This window comes from Leptonychotes weddellii, unplaced genomic scaffold, assembly GCF_054177405.1.
Source record: "Leptonychotes weddellii isolate Sample4059 unplaced genomic scaffold, ASM5417740v2 HiC_scaffold_2161, whole genome shotgun sequence".
NCBI classification, from domain to species: domain Eukaryota; kingdom Metazoa; phylum Chordata; class Mammalia; order Carnivora; family Phocidae; genus Leptonychotes; species Leptonychotes weddellii.
In genome coordinates, this window is record NW_027803969.1 from 1 (window position 1) to 13,658 (window position 13,658).

At 39.1% G+C, this 13,658-nt stretch overlaps 1 pseudogene; it reads right to left on the minus strand.

Moving 5' to 3' along the window:
- Positions 1-7,427: 7,427 nt before the first annotated feature.
- LOC102727713 (large ribosomal subunit protein eL30 pseudogene) lies at positions 7,428-7,904 on the minus strand (annotated as a pseudogene).
- Between the last annotated feature and the right edge of the window lie 5,754 nt (positions 7,905-13,658).

The window sequence follows — 13,658 nt, forward strand, 5'->3', positions numbered from 1 at the left end:
GATCATACCATTACAAATAATCACAATGAGCAATACACAGCAAATTGTAAGTTGATGACAAGAACTTTAGTTTATCTCTTTGGGAAATCAAACTAACTCCTAAGGGCACAGTAATTCAGGAATTAATGATCATCATAATTCCAAGTCTACTTCTTACTATGTAAGAATAGTCAGGTTTATTTTAAGACGAGGAAAAAATTACCCTAAGTTCATGAAGAAATATTTCGTCAAAATGATCATTTTAGTGCAGTCATGATAAAGCTGAACTGGCCTAATTTTCTGATTCTACTGGCCTCATATGATAAATTCTCTTCACTCACTCAAGATCTCCTGGTAATGATCAAAGTACTGTACGTGGTCAGTTTGTCCCCAAGCCTGTAAGTTAAAGTAATTGGGGATAGAGAGAAGGCCTAACTTTGGGGTTGGAGGTTTAAAAAATTTTTCCATATATTTCCCCCCAACGCAATTTATTACTCATTCACCAACACTGTTAACAGTCAACATCTATTCTAGATATGTTTTAAGAACAGGTGGTTTAGGGCGCCTGGGTGACTCAGTTGGTTAAGCGACTGCCTTCGGCTCAGGTCATGATCCAGGAATCCCGGGATCGAGTCCCACATCGGGCTCCCTGCTCAGCAGGGAGTCTGCTTCTCCCTCTGACCCTCCTCCCTCTCATGCTCTCTGTCTCTCATTCTCTCTCTCGCAAATAAATAAAATCTGAAAAAAAAAAAAAAAGAACAGGTGGTTTATTTCGATCCTCACAGATCCATCTCTGCCCAAATACTGCTTAATGATGCTCAAAATTCCATGATAAAATATATTCTATTGTCTTTTTCTCTGTGGTAATTCATTAAAGGGCTAAAATCTCTGGAAATGGTACCATGTTAAGTCTTACAAGTTATTTACATCCTACTATGAATAAATACTTCAGTACTTTTTTGAAAATATATTCTAGCATAGGGGGTGATATACCAGGATATTGAAGACTTACGCTGGGAAGGTTGTAAAGGGGTTGTATCTTAGAAGAAAAAGAAGCACTGGGACCAAGAGGATAGATTTCACCACTTTCATAATATTACTTAAACTAGGCAATTTCTCCTTTTGTCACATGTGCATATCAAACATTTCATGATAGTGAAATAAATCTCTTATTTAAACCACTGTGTCTTGGTCCTCTTTGTTATAGTAGTTAAGTCCGTACCCTAGCTTGTTTGATATATTACAGCACTTTTTAGAGTCTGTCTGTATTGAAGATTTTTATATATGTTTCTGTTACCCTCTTAAATTGTCTTTTAAAAAATTAATTAATTCACTTTCTATTTTTTAAGTAGGTTCCATGCCTAGCATGGAGCCCAACATGGGGCTTGAACTCACAGCCCTGAGATCGAGCCCTGAGCTGAGATCAGGAGTCAAATGCTTAACTGACTGAGCCACCCAGGCACCCCTGAGGCCTCGCCATTTTTAATCCTTATATCTCTTGTAACGTAGAGATTGATGGAATAGATCCGTTGTAAATGTTTGTGGAATGTGATTTTAGCCCTTGGTCTCAGGAGAGTTGTGTAGGGCACGTAAATATGGAGTCCATGAATGTATAGACATCATTTAGACCCAAACTGTGGGCACATATCCATTGTTACTTATTTCACACAACACACACTCTTACCCACCTTCCTTAGTCTGGGTCCTTCTTGTTTTCTGCTATAGGAACACGTGGGTTCAGAGTTGCCATTGTCACAGGAATTATAGACCTTACGTGTCTTGGGTGGTAGGAGATCGGGGAGTGGAGAGTGTTGGATAGGGAGAGCTGGCTCAGTAGAGAGTTCAAGAAGGCTGATTGGGAGAGTTGGACCTAAAATTTCTGGTGATGGACTCTGCCTTGTACAGTCCTCGGCATAAAGAACCGTGCCTACCAATTCCTGGATTTGGGCTTCCGGAAGAGAGGATACTATCAGTTATGAAATGCCTACTCTTTCCCAGGACTGGTTTTGGTTCTCTCAGTATCCCCACTATATTGTTATTATCCTCTGTTTATAGGTGAACTGAAGTTTAGAAAGTTTAAGTAACTCCATCAAAGTTGTACAGTTTTTATTTTTTTTTAAAGGTTTTTTTTTTTTTTTTTTTTGACAGAGAGAGAGACGACAACACAGCAGAGGGAGCGGGAGAGGGAGAAGCAGGCTTCCCGCAGAGCAGTAAGGTCATAGTCCTGCAGTGAGTGTTCCAAGTTGGTGAGGTTGTTCTTCTCCACGAGGTCATTCAGGCACACCGACTCCTTCCACCTGGTTGCCCTGCTGTGTCCTAGGGCACTGTTCTTGGCATCATGATTGAAGGGTGGCATTGGCATATCCATGATCGAGTTGCAGGAAAGGGAAAGAGTACAAGTCCGAAGCAATTGTTTGCTAATAGGAATTGAGACAGAAGTTGCCTGATCACTTCCTCTCCCATTCTATTGATGATAATTTACTCATATGGCAAGGTAGGCAGGGAGATGCAGTCTCTGGCTGGGTGGTCAGATGTTAAGGTGTATTAGCATGGAAAAGGGTAGCAAAGTTTGGTGAACAACCAGAAGTCTCCACCACATTCTCACCTCCAACTCTGATCTTTATGTTCACACGAAGCTTGGGAACTTTGATTTCTTCCTTCATTGGGCTTACTGTCTTCCTCATTCTGAAGCCTGTCTGAAGGTTCAGAGTAAACTTATTACTCACAGCTTAGTCTTACACTGGAGGCTGTTAGTACCAAAGTGAGCTCTTGTGTATCTTGACCATGAGCATCCTTGTGTAGAGGTTCTCTCACATGGTCTTTCTGCTGGCTCTTCACGTATAGTTGGACATGGGGAATACTCAGTGGGAACACCACTTGGTGCCACTGTGGGACTCCCTACTCCCCTAGAATTGATTTTTATTTTTAATTAAAAAAAAGAGCCAGGTGCCATAACTGAAAACCAATACTAGCGGTACCAAGAAGGCAAATCTATATGACTTATGTTGTTTATATTTCCAAGAGTGGAGTATTTATGCACAGTGATCCAGAATCACTTCTTAGCAGCTTTTCCAGTTTCTCACAGCACCTTGGGTTTCTAAAGTCTTCCTAAGGACCTGAAACATATTTTTTCTTAGCACAGAAAATACCTAAGCTCTAATGCATATTAATTTATTAATTAATACTCATTAAATGCAGTATATATATGTATATATATACATATATATGGCCTTGTGCTGAATCCTGTAAGATAAAGTCCAACTTAAACAGTCACTGAAAAAGATTTTTATAAAGGGGGCAGCTCGCTGGCTCAGTCAATAGAGCATCCAACTCTTGGGGGTTGTGAGTTCAAGCCCCACACTGGGTGTAGAGATTACTTTAAAAAAAAGATTCTTGCAAAGAAGTTGCAGTTTGAAAATGAATATCCATAATGAAAACATAATCAGCAAAAAGAAGAGCTGGTATGTTTTGTTGCTGTCTTTTATTTTTATTTTTTCCAGCTTCATTGAGATATAATTGACCTATAACATATGCAATCATATGCAATGTATAGCATAATGATTATATATAATATATATAATCATTTATTATATATTATATTAATACATAATATATATTATTTATTTCATATATTATATATAATATATATAATATATATGGCATGAACTCACATTGCTAACAATTTTTTTTGTGTTGAGAACTGTTAAGATTTACTCTCTTAGCAACTTTCAAATATACAATACAGTATTGTTAAGTATAATCACCATGCTGTACATTACATCCCCAGGCCTTTATTCATCTTATAACTGAAAGTTTGTATTTTTGATGACTTTTGTCCATTCCACTCCTTCCCACCCCTGCCCTGATTCCTGGCAACCACCAGCCTATTCTCTGTTTCTATGACTTCAGTTTTTTCAGATTCCCCATGTAAATGAGATCTTGCTCTGTATTTGTTTTTCTCTCTCTTACGTATTTCACTTAGCATAATGCCCTCGAGTTTCATATATGTTGTCATAAATGGCAGAATTTTCTTCTTTTTTATGGCTGAATAATATTCCAGAGTGTGTATTTGTGTGTATACAAGTCTATATATCAAATATATAATATATAATATAATCATGTAATTCATACTATATATTATGTATATATATATATGTCATATATATGATATATATCACATTTTCTTTATCTATTCATCCTTCAACAGACACTTAGGTTGTTTCCCTGTCTTGAGTATTATAAATAATACTGCAATGAACATGGGGTGCAGGTATCTCTTCAGATATATACCCAGAAGTGGAATTGCTGGATCATATGGTAGCTCTATTTTCAATTTGTTTAGAAATTCACCATATTGTTTTTTATAGAGGCTGCTCCAGTGAACATTCCCACCAAGATTGTATAATGGCTCCCTTTTCTCCACTTCCTTGAGAGCTGGTATCTTTTCTTACTCCAAGTTAAATCTCTTTGTCAGTTTCATTACAAAGTAATTTTGGGGAAGCCACCCAGAAGACTGTTTGAAATGTGAATGTATGTCCAGCATAGATAATGACATGTCTCACCTAATTATCTTGAGATATTAGCCTCTAATTGTATGTATGTGCTTATATTTATAAGTATATTAGGGATGTATATATTGATAGGGTGTGTGATCAAAAACTGGAGAGATCTTTGTTGTAGGGAAAGGAGAACATGGAAACGTTCAGTAGGAGAACCAGGAGACAAAGAGACTTCTTCTGCACTTTCCTTACCTCGTACTCAGCTTTCTCTGCTAGACTGTAACCTGTTGGGAGGTAGGGACCATTTCTTCTCGTTTGACTTCTCAGGCTCAGTAAAGAACATAGTATATAGTGAAGAGCCAATAAGTTGCTTCTCCTTGGGGAGAGTTTAAGGAGCAAGTGGCCAACAGTGTCAAGTGGTAGGAAAAAAAAAGATCAAATAAGGTAAGAAATAAATGTTGGATCCAACATTTGAGATGACTTTATGAAAACAATCGAGGGAGGAAGCCAGACTGAGTGTATCAAGGCAGAAATGGCCCCAATAGATTGGATAAGAAAGGAAGGAGAGTTGGGCAGCCGTCAGGGAACGGGGTGAGTGGGATTTGATTCTTCTTATAGGCTGAGAAGAAGAGAGCCGTGTAAAGAGAGAGACTGAAGAGCTATGAAAAAAAGAGACTAATTGATGGAGTTAGGTGCTGGAGAAAAGTGAACAGAGAGAAAAGGCAGAACATGGCAGAAAGATTATCTTTGAGCAGAAGTAGGGGCCCCCTTTTTCTCAGGGATTAGGAGAAAGAAGGGAAAAGATGCACACAGCCTTGTGGGGAGGGGTGAAGGACAGTGAGTGAGCTTAGGTCTGATGGCAGTCAGGACCCACTGAAGGGAAAGCAAGGTAAGGACTCTGAAACTACAAAAATTGACGAGTTATTCTCAGTCTTCAGAGGGTCTAACATTTGTTTGGGTAAAATGGGACGATAAGGTATATGAAAACCTGAGTTCACTGGGAAAAAAACGCAAAGTCGCTTAGAACCAAGTACTGGGTAATAAAATAAAGACAGGGTGCCTAAAACTCAAAGAAGTGATAAAGCAATGATTTGGCATTTCGTTGATTAGGGAAGATACAGTGGAGAAGTGGATCTTTTGAACTTGGCCTCCAAAGAGTGAGAGATTTTTCGTCGGGCCAAAGAAAGGGAAAGGTCTTGTTTTCTCTTCCAAACCAGAAGTGGCATATATGGATTAAAGTTTTCTTTGGTCTAGTAGCATGTTTATGTCCAGGAAAGTTTCACTACATCAAAAACTAATGATTTAATGTATGGTGACTAACATAACATAATAAAATTAAAAACAAAAAACAAAACTTAGTAAGGTTCCTTCCCTAGAGCACTGCTCGTTTGGGTTAACCAGAGAATTTCTAACATGGTATATGGGTTGTGATTCCTTAGCCCTTCCTCAAGATTTCTCCTTCCTCACTGAGCTTCTGAAGGCGTTAGCTTTCTTCCGCTCTCTAGCCCTTAGCAGAGAGCATGACACATAGTTGCTGCAGCTCAAAAACCAAAAACAACAAAAAATTGAGTTGAATTCTCCCACTCAGCCCTTGCTGTCAGCTGTCCTTGGTCCTGCTTTTGTATTCCAGTTAGTGTCCCCCAAAGCCCTCCTTTCTGTCCACACACCTCTATTATAGCTCATGATCTAGAACATGATCATGTTCTAGTCCGTCATGTAACATGCCTATCTTTCCTACTGATTGGCAGCGACAGACCCACCAGGAGCTTCACGGGGAGAGTGGTTAGTTGCGATTATCCAACCCAAAACACAAAAATAGGTTCAAACAATAGAGTAAGCTTTATGCACTGTTTCTGTCTGAGAAGGGATAGGGTTCTTCTTCCAATCAAAGGAAACTATTCATCTTTGCAGTGTGGAAGGGAGCTTTTGGAAAACTCAGACTTAACAGCTTCTGCGGAGTTGACGTTGTGGTAGGCTGGTGTGCTGTGTGGCCACATGGTGGCTCCAGAGCCCTTTGGAGTAAAAATGAACACAATCTATCCTGGGGTATCTGCCGAAGCTGCTTTCTGCTTGCATGGTTTCACCAGACTTCTTCAAACTCACTGTAAAGAGAGAAGAGTGCATTTTTTTGTGATTGTGTTCATATTATGATAGCTGAGCATATTCCGAGGTCTAAATAATTTCCACGAGGGCTGAGAGTAAGCATCAGATTCCGTATGCTCAGACTCCTGGGTGTGTGTCAGTCTATCATCTATGTTTGCTTATGAGTATATATGTGTGTATCGTTACATCATATCCTCTACTATCTCTATCTACATCTGTATCTAATATTTACTGAATTAAATGGTACTAAATGCTTACCACTTCAAGCACTTCCATAAATTATTATTTTTTTAGGGAGGTATAATTGATGTCTGAAATTATACTACTTTCAGGTTTACAACATCTTTTGATAGTTGTATGTATTGCAAAATGATCACTACAGTAAGTCTGGTGAACATCTGTCACTGTATATAGTGACAAAAAATGTTTTTTCTTGTGATGAGGATTTTTAAGATCTATTCTCTTAGCAACTTTCAATTCTGCAATGTACTATTATTAACTATAGTAACCACACTATACATGACATGCCTGTGACTTTTATGTATTTTATAATTGGAAATTTGGACCTTTTGACCCCCTTCACCCATTCTCCAATCCCCCCCCCCCCACCGCTGGCAACCACCAATCTGTTCTCTGTATCTATGAGCTCAGCTTTTTTTTTTTTTATATTACACATAAAAGTGAGATCCTACAGTATTTGTCTTTCTGTGTTTGACTTACTTCACTTAGCATCATGCCCTCAAGATCTATCCATGTTGCTGTAAATGTCAAGATTTCATTCCTTTTTTTTTTTTTTTTTTTAAACAAGCTCTGGACAGTTTTACTAAAGAAAAATTTTTGCGTGCTTTACTTTTCACCAGCCTGTTCTGGCATGCTTCTAATGATATCAGAATCATCTGGATCAATGATAGCCAGAGTGCATATTCCATAGTATTTCCCACATGCTGTGTCCAATTCAATATTATTGCCGCTGTGGTGATGGACACCAGTTTTGGCCAACATGGTGTACGTAGTATTCTATTTCAGATTTCCTCAAGGTTGGGCTGTTGTTGGCGAGGATGACCAGTTTCACTTGTCATGTCTAATCGTTTTCAGAGTCTGCTTGTATCCCAGTGAGTACTTTCCACTTTTCATAATGAGTTGGAGCCTAGAGTTGATCAACTCCACTGACTTTTTCATCTTCTTTGTGGCCACCATCTTCCTGCCTTAGGTGCAGGACAGCCCCAGCCAAGAGCAGTCGCCAAGATGGCCAGAGTGAGAAAGAGCTCCTACCAAGATTTCGTTCCTTTATATTACTGAATAATATTTCATTGTACACACACACACTCCACACTTTCTTCACCCAGTCATCCTTCAATGGACACTTAGGTTGTTTCCATGTCTTGACTATTGTAAATAATCCTCAATAAATATGGGGGTGCATATGTCTTTTTGAATGAGGGGTTTTGTTTTCTTCAGATGCATATCCAGGAGTGAAATTGCTGGATCATATGGTAGTTCTAGCTGTAATTTTTTACTCTTTGCCATAGTGGCTGCACCAATTTACATTCCCACCAACAGTGCACATGAGTTCCCTTTGCTCCACATCCTCACCAACACTCGTTATTTCTTGTCTTTTTGATAATAGCCATTCTAACAGCTGTGAGGTGATATAAGTTATCTTATTTACTCTGTACAAACCCCTTGAAAATAGGTACTTTTTCATTTTATAAATCAGGAAATTGATGCTTAGAGAAGATAAATAAGCTGCTCAAGCACACAAAGCCTTTTTTTTTTTTTAAAGATTTTTATTTATTTATTGAGAGAGAGAGAGAGAGAATGATAGAGAGAGAGCATGAGAGGCTGGAGGGTCAGCGGGAGAAGCAGATTCCCTGCTGAGCAGGGAGCCTGATGCGGGACTCGATCCTGGGACTCCAGGATCATGACCTGAGCCAAAGGCAGTTGCTTAACCAACTGAGCCACCCAGGCACCCAGCACACAAAGCCTTTTTATTCTTTACAAACACAGTGTGATACTTCTGATAGTTCCTTTAACTTTCACAGCATCTTAGTGATACATATGAACAGAGAAATAGGAGCAGTTTATAGTCAATTGATTAGATAGGGAAGAAAGTCTTGATGACCCAAGTGTTTGTCTCTGGTTCCTGACCTGTTGAATTTTAGTTTCTTTGAGTGTGGTGATTTTGTCCTTGGTCAAAGTAGACACGTCACACCCACACTTCTGCTACAGCGGAAGCACGACTCCTGGCACAGGCTACCGTAGGATGGAAGAAATCAGTCCATTCCCCAAGAACTTTAACAGCCCCGTTTAAACCTCAGGCACCACTTAAGGGATTTGCTCAAAAATCATGAATAGCTGCCGTGAACTGAGACATTGTGAGATCACCCATGTGATCCTTTTATTCTGGTCACCATGGCCAAGGACTTCATACCAGGTGTTTAATGATCACTTTATTGTGTATAAGTGGTCAGAGGTAGAGTAAAGGAAAAACTGTCTTTCTAACTCAGGTTCATGGCCTATAACATGAGAAAATAATTTACCCTGTTTCATAAAGGTAGTTGTCAGGTAAATGAGGAAATGAATGTAAACTGTATGGCACATAGAAAGGGTTCCATGAATGTTGCCCTTATTATTGGAGAATTATGGGTGATAGTGTTGAATGAAGGCAGGGAATTGGCAGAAGGAGGAAGGAAAGGCCCATGCAAAGGAAGGAAGGCAGGCCAGATACGTGAGGGAATGAAGGGCAGAGGACGGGGGCCCTTGGTGGCATCTGCAGGTGGCAGAAGCTGTTAGTTCCTATGTCCTGGTAACAACCAGCCCCAAAGTCATAGACTTTCCGGCAGGAGACTTAGAGATCATCTGATTTAACCAGGATGCATGAGAGAAAAGTGAATTCTGGGCCTTACTCAAGGTCAGCTAGCAGCAGCTCTTGGCCTAGAATCCAGAACGCCTGCCTTTGGTTCTGGTGTTGTTTTACCACTGCTCACATTGCTTTATGTCAATCTGGATATTTGCAAGCATGAGACTGAGATATACTTTGTCTGTATTATATGGGCTCACTTCAGAGCCTTGAGTTGCTGAAATAGTGCCATTTGGAATTGGGGGAGGGCAAGGTATTATAACTTTAAATCACAAGGACAACTCACATGGAGAGTCAGTTCTCCTTGGCATAGTCTCCTCAAGTTCATGGTGCATTCAATACATCTCTTCCTACAAAGGCTATGTGTAATGTGATTTTTCCCTGTTAGGAGAGAATTATGATTTCTTTTGTGTGTGACCTCTTCAAGATGCTTTCTATTATCTTTACGTATGATATAACCTTATAGAGACTTATTTCTCAGTAAGATCCCAAATATGAAAAGCAGTAACTTGATTTTATGGGCTAATATATTTTCCGTAGAGTTATGCTTTCTGGGTCTTCCTTAGAGAAAAAAAAATCTTACTTACATAGATATATTAGCATCTATCTTTTGTATACATGGCTACTGGACAAAAGGAAGTGGGGAGTAGTTCTTTGAATGGTTTCTCAAGTTTTAGAGGCTGTTAAAATGGAAGGACCATTTCCTTTAAAATTACATTGAAAATTTTATTTGTGGGCTCAGACATAGAGTCACTGTACCATTTTATTGGTTCATTTTTATATGTTGTTAATGAGATTTTTCATTTCACTATTCAAATAAGTATCTTTTAGAAAAGATTATTCCTTCCCTCCCACTCTCAGATACATACATCAATATGGGTGAAGACAAAAATTGGAACTGTGATAATGCTAAGTTAAAACATTATATTTATTGTGGCTTCTGATGACAAAAGTACTGTTTATTGAATGAAATGTGGAAATTATAGAACAGAAAGAAGAAAGTAAGAATGAATGGTAATTTCATCAAGCAAGTGGAGTTATTCTTCTGTTGAGAATTTGGTGTATGCATTTCTAGAGAAAGATAGATATTGTTACATGTGAGGAGGATTACAGTAGACACTGCTGCTTTTTAGTTGTATAATCATTACTCAGTTTCCTGGAATCTCAAAGCAATATCTTATTAAAAGGAGGCATGGTCTAAAGGGAAACAGTGGTGAGCATAGAAAACAGAAATAGAGTAATTTTTTTCTGATGAAAAGCTTTGGACATGTGACTGTTTTTGTGGGTTCCAGGGATTTTGCTGACATGGGGTTCCGAGATTTGAAAGTGTCTGAATGACTGTAACCAAGAGACAGGGTGTAAAAAATGAAGAGGAAGGAAAATACTAGCTTTCTTAATAAGTCAAAGGTGGTGTTTATTTATTTTTTATTTTATCATTATTATTATTATTTTTAAAGATTTTATTTATTTCACAGAGAGAGACACAGCGAGAGAGGGAACACAAGCAGGGGGAGAGGGAGAGGGAGAAGCAGGCTTCCCGCTGAGCAGGGAGCCCGATGCGGGGCTCGATCCCAGGACCCTGGGATCATGACCTGAGCCGAAGGCAGACGCTTAACGACTGAGCCACCCAGGTGCCCCTAAAGGTGGTGTTTAAATGGAACAGAGTGTGTTGATTCAGTTTTTCTGGTTTAACTTATTGAAATAGCTGTTTTCATCAGTGGTGCCATTAAAAAACCCCTCCGGGTTGACAGTTTTTGCCTCTTCAAACAATGCTACAATAAACACCCTTGTATTGCTATTCTTACTCACTGGCATTTTATTAGATGTGATTAATATCCATGCAGGGGATTTCTGGGTCTGAGGCTATATGAATTTTAAATTTAATTGATAATGGCAGATTGTTTCTTAAAAACACTCTTAATGACTCACATTTCTGCTAGTTGTGCCTTCTCCCGGCAGTGCGATCAAAGTAGGCTTCACTAAAGAAAATTGCTAATCTAATGTGTATATATATATACACACAAACTCATAATATGGCTACTTTAATTTGTTTTTCTCTAATTACCTGCAAGTTCAAGCATATCTTCATATATGCAGTCAAATAAATCTACCTTCTTAAAAAAACTTATTTTTGTTATTTTTTCTTAAAATTTTTAATCCCTTATTGTATATTTAAGTCTTTAATGTAGCTTAAATTTATTTTTATATATTGTTTAGATAGGGCTATGATTTTATTTTCTTTCAGATGACTCGTCATTTGTGCCAAGCTCTTCCTTCCTACAGAATTTAAATATCACCTTTTTCATAATTAAGTTACCATATATAGTGGGATCTATTTGGGTTTAGCTTTTTTGTGTTTTACTCTTTATCCTTTACCATACCAATGACAAACTGAGTTGAATTACAGTGGCTTAACAGAGACAGATTTTTGCCTAACTTTGGTAGGCAGCTTGCTCCACGTTATAAAACCACCTCCTGTCATAAAGATACAAGAAAATTTGGGGCACCTGGGTGGCTCTGTTAGTTAAGCATCTGACTCTTGATTTTGGCTCAGGTCATGATCTCGGGGTGGTGAGACTGAGCTCCACATTGGGCTCCGTGCTCAGCAGGAGTTTGCTTAAAATTCTCTCTCTCCTCCCTATCCCTATGCCCCCCCGCTTGCTCTCTCTCTCTCTCAAATAAATAAGTAAATCTTAAAAAAAAAGATACAAGAAAATTTACTTACCCTTTGGGTAAGGCCAATTAACAAACACAAGTGGCTTACAATCCCCTCACTCGAGTCTTAAAGCCTCTCCCAAAGGTTAGAACCAGACTTAGTTCTGGTTTCTCTTGTCTGTTGCAATAGCCTTGAATAAAGTCTTCTTTGCCTGTTGAACTTTGTCTGGTATAATTTTTGCTTTGATAGAGCTTATATCCTTTTGTTCTGTAAAATTTTCCCAACTCTTTGTTGATGGTCCCCTCCTCATCGTCCTTGCTCTTTCATGGTTCTACAGGGACCCAGGTTTTTTGTTGTTTGTTTGATCTTGTGGCTCTGCTATCCCTGAGGGCCTTGGAATCCTCTTGATCTCTGAATCTAGCCAGCAGATAGGAAAAGAGAGGGAGGTTTTAATGGGTCAGGCCTAGAACTGGTAGACATCATTACATTTATATCCTATTGGCCAAACTCAGTCACACCTAAATATAAGCGAGTTGGGAAAATATAGTCTAGCATGTGTCCAGGAGGAGAAGAAGAGGGTTTTGTGAATGTAAAGAGACTTCTGTGGTCATTTCCTCTGCTGGTCACTTAGGATCTGTCTCATATTCCTCCTCCACATAGAACATATCACCCCCCCTGCCTCCCCAAGGCAGACAACCCATCTGGTCACTGCATCCAGTTCTGACTTTGGGATTTCTGTGTGATATGCTGTCCAACTATGAGGGACTTCCATGTACACAAGGAAGAAAAGTTGTCTGCTCTTCCTACCACCGTAGTGATGGTGGAGCAGGGATGGGATAAACACAGAGAAAACTCTACTCAGGAAAAGAAAAGCAGGGAAAAAAAAAAAAGGATTGGAGACATACAACAATCTCTGGTCCATAGATTCTGAAATTCTGTTAGGCAAGCATTATAAAGGTGTCCTTGCCTGAGGATGAAGAAATTCCTTGTGTGGCTCTGATTCTGCTTTTGGAGAGGAATTTCCTTGATACTGTTCCTCAGGGCCCCTGGCTCTCCTTCTGGGAGGTTCTTTCTCCTCCATTACCTTTTTAAAAAATTTTTTATTTATTTTATTTTATTATGTTATGTTAATCACCATGCATCATTAGTTTTTGATGTAGTGTTCCATGATTCATTGTTTGCGTATAACACCCAGTGCTCCATTCAGTACGTGCCCTCTTTAATACCCATCACCAGGCTAACCCATCCCCCACCCCCCTCCCCTCTAGAACCCTCTGTTTGTTTCTCAGAGTCCATAGTCTCTCATGGTTTGTCTCCCCCTCCGATTTCCCCCCCTTCATTTTTCCAGCACTCACCATAGCACATTATGCTCACATCAGACATAGACTTTGATGAGTCTGCCTTCTTTGGGAGTGTGTATAGCTCTCATTGTCCCTTCTTTCTGGAGGGTTGTATTAAGACTTTTCCAATACAGGTTCCTTTAAAGCAGCCTCATGATTTCTTTGGCAAGTCTACCAAAATTTTGATGGTTTTTTAAATAAAAACTTTCTTTTTTTTTTTT